General features: G+C 37.6%; 1 pseudogene; it reads right to left on the reverse strand.

Moving 5' to 3' along the window:
* Window positions 1-2,259: 2,259 nt before the first annotated feature.
* LOC113354731 lies at window positions 2,260-2,359 on the reverse strand (annotated as a pseudogene).
* Window positions 2,360-3,855: the final 1,496 nt, after the last annotated feature.

Here is a 3,855-nt window from a genome sequence, read left to right on the forward strand (position 1 = left end):
CGGTTGCATTAGGTCTTTAGCTACTATTTCGCCATGTAACAGTGATTCTGCAACACCAATAGACTGTTGCAAACAGTCTGTGTTATTACTTTTCACTCTTTTAATCATCTTTTGAGCAACAAACACATATTTTGAGACCATGATTAATATGAGGAGCTAAACCCCATTGCTGAGGCGATAGAGGAAGCTATTTTTCCAACAAAAAGTGGTATATTCTATTTTATCTTTTTATTTGCAATAATTATATGATTATTTGCCTTGAACTATTATTGAATATGATTTTGATTTGAGTGATTGTGATTTATTTTGATGGAGTATGCTTAGTTTTAAGACTCTTGATGCTTCATACTTGGTATTTACAATTATTACTTTTGAAAATCTACTTGTTGCAATATTTTAGAATCAAATTAAACGAGAAAATTACATAAATATAAGTATTGGTTTAATCACTTTGAACTTGGAAAATAGTGGAATCTTAGCCTCAGTGTTTCTTTTAATATTGATATCATCTTTGATTGAGTTTTCTAAAAATTTTAGTGAGTTTTCTATTTTAATATTAGAATTTAAGTCTAATTAATATCCTTCACAAGTCTGAGAATCGAACCACTTTTACCACTATCTACAAACCACGTCAATTTTTGGCGCCGCCGACGCGGACTTGTTTTTAGGGTTTTAGATTTTTTTATTATTATTTTTTATTATTTTTGTCCTTTTTTATGTTTTTGGGTATTTATCTTGTGTCTATAGGTTCTGGATCATAAAGAAAATTGAGCCAAAGAGTTTGGTGATTTCATAAAGACTTGGAGCTAAATATTAAAACAAAAAGAACAGAAAAGAAGACAATTTTATTTTAGACAATTTTATTTTAGGGTTTGTTTATTTTCTTTTAGAAAAAAAAACAAACTGTATTAGGGTTTATTATTTTTGTAATTTTTATTTACTTTTTTTTGGACTTTTGGACTTTGGGACATTATTTTTTTTTATTACCCTACGGAAGGGTACTTTAAATATAAACTGTTTGCAGAGAAGGAGGACAATTACGATATTGTCTCTGCACCTTGGGTTCGTACACTAGACATCAGAGTCAGTGGCCCAAGTCGACTACAACCGATTCATCCCCCGTCTGGAACGGGAGGTAAGATTCTAAACACTCGCGAATCCCCTGTCAGCGAGTTACTGGACTCCTTCGTATGCATATATGTTGAGGACTGAATACAAACATTTATTTTTCTAGTAAAGGGCAAGGCCTGGCCATACAAGATAAGGGTTCGGATTTCATCACCGTTCTCTTCTTGCCCGCTTTAGGAACACGTAACCTACGCGAACCTAAGCCTAAAATTTTGACTATAACGAGACCGATAGGGTAACGAGCTTAACAGGAAATTCATTCTAAAAATATTGGTTACTCTTTTAAGCATACTTCGAAGTTCTTGACGGTTTCTGTAAGTTGAACGCGTGACTGCGCCGCCTTGTAATACCGGTGAGGCCTTGGGTATCAAAGCTCCACCGAGATTCCCTCGCCTCTATTCAACTAACGTTAACTCGAATTGATTTCAGAGAGGTTTGCTTAAATTGTAACGAATTCCCGTTCGAAGGATTAGAAGCTGGTCTAGAAACAATCTAAGTGGAGCCATCATTCTTTTTGTTTGATAGAATTCAATAGGTTTGATTTGGTTGAGTCGGCCTTGATCTGTGTTTGCTTACCCTTCCAATTTAGAAAATTCTATTGTATGCCTGAACGTAAAAGAGACGCACTAGGTAGATTTGTTAAAGAGAAACCTAGTAGTTCGAAGCGTCTCGATTACCTTAATCTAGATAGTCCGACTTTTGAAGAGTCTATTTTTGAACGTCCTTTGACTGAGGAGAGAATCCCTGTTGCTCCGATAGCGCCAGAAATGGCAACTTTGAAATCTTTGTTGAATCCAACTAGGACTACTCGTCCCTCATGTATCAGGTTAGCTGAGACGGAAGCAACTTATGAACTTAAACTTGGGACCTTACAACTGCTCCCAATCTTTTTAGGGAAAGAAAATGAAAACCCCTATTTCCATGTTAGGGACTTTGAGGAAATTTGTAGTACCCTCAGGATTAGAAACCTAGATGATGATGATTTGAAACTTAGGTTATTCCCCTTTTCCCTGAAAGATAAAGCTAAATCGAGGCTATATAGTTTGGCTTCCGGGTCAATCGAAACGTATGAACAACTTACATCTGCCTTTTTGAACAAGTTTTTCCCTAGGCACAAAACATCGTCTATTAGAACGCAAATCTGCACGTTTTCTCAACAGGAGGGAGAAACTTTGTATAGGTATTTGGAAAGGTTTAATGATTTATTAGCCCAATGTCCTCATCATGGTTTAGAGAAGGTTAGGTTAGTTCAGATCATTTATGAGGGTTTAGATTATCCCACCACAACCAAAGTAGAATCTATGTGTACTGGTGGATTTGAGAACCAAACAGTTGATGACGCGATGACATATTTGCATGAAGTCGCCGAAAAAACCCAACAATGGGAAAGTACTAGGGGACCCCAGAAAACAATTCTTCTTAGCAGAGGAAACATTAATAAGGTAGAAGGAGGCTATGAATAAGATGCCAAAATTGCTGCTATAGCGAAAAGGTTAGAAGCTTTAGAAGTGGGTAACACTAGTGGTAGATTGGAGCCTCTTTGGGAAGGCCGGAATAATGAAGAGCAAGCCAATGCTCTATATAATAACACTAGGTTTGATAATCGTCAGAAGTTTAATCGATATTCAGAAACCTATAATCCTGGTTGGAGGAACCATCCGAACTTTTCATGGTCTAAGGGCCAGAGTCAGGGTCAGTCTAATAATTCTAATGCTCCCCCAGGTTTTGGATACACTGGGAATACATCAGGCCCAGAAAATAAAACGACTAGCTTAGAGGAATCTATTAAGATGTTAGCAAAAACTCAGGAAATGTTAGCACAGGGCCATGTTAGTTTTCAACAGGAAACCAAGCAGAATTTTCAAACTAATGCTCAGAGCCTTGCTAAGTTAGAACTTCAAGTCGGCCAAATAGCTAAGACCTTAAGTGAGAGAGATAATGGTAGGTTCCCTAGTCAGACTAATCCCAATCCTAGAGGAGTTCATGAAGTAGGTACAAAACCATCGAATCAATTGAATGCTATTAGAACCCTTAGGAGTGGTAGAATAGTAGACAATCAGGTAACCATGCCCGATAGTGAACATACTGTAGTTCACCCCTCAGGACCACTAGCTAAGGAAACTGATAAAATTTCTGATGATGCCAACTCAGTTCCTGAGAGGTCTGATTCTGTGCCTAGAGCCCCATTTCCTCAGCTATTAGTACCAACAAAGAAGGAATCGAACTTTAATGACATATTGGAGGTTTTTAAGCAAGTTACCATAAACCTTCCTTTATTAGATGCAATTAGGCAAATTCCTGCTTATGCCAAGTTCCTTAAGGATATGTGTACGCGAAAGCGAAAACTTAGCGTCCATAAGAAAGCCTTTTTAGCTAGTCACGTAAGTTCAATTATTCAAACACTACAACTCCAAAGTACAAAGACCCAGGTTCCCCTACCATTGCTTGTACAATAGGTAAACGCCGGGTAGAAAAAGCTTTACTTGACTTAGGAGCCAGTGTGAACCTACTACCATGTTACTTACAGCTAGGACTTGGTGAAATGAAACCTACTCAGATAACACTGCAGTTAGCTGATAGGTCTGTTAAAATTCCTCGAGGTGTTATTGAGGATGTCCTTATTGAGGTCGACAAGTTTATCTATCCAGTGGATTTCGTGGTCCTAGATACTCAACCTGTCCCTGACCCAGAGAACCAGATACCTGTGATTTTAGGTCGCCCATTTTT

The sequence above is a fragment of the Papaver somniferum genome, chromosome 2, assembly GCF_003573695.1.
Source record: "Papaver somniferum cultivar HN1 chromosome 2, ASM357369v1, whole genome shotgun sequence".
NCBI lineage: Eukaryota > Viridiplantae > Streptophyta > Magnoliopsida > Ranunculales > Papaveraceae > Papaver > Papaver somniferum.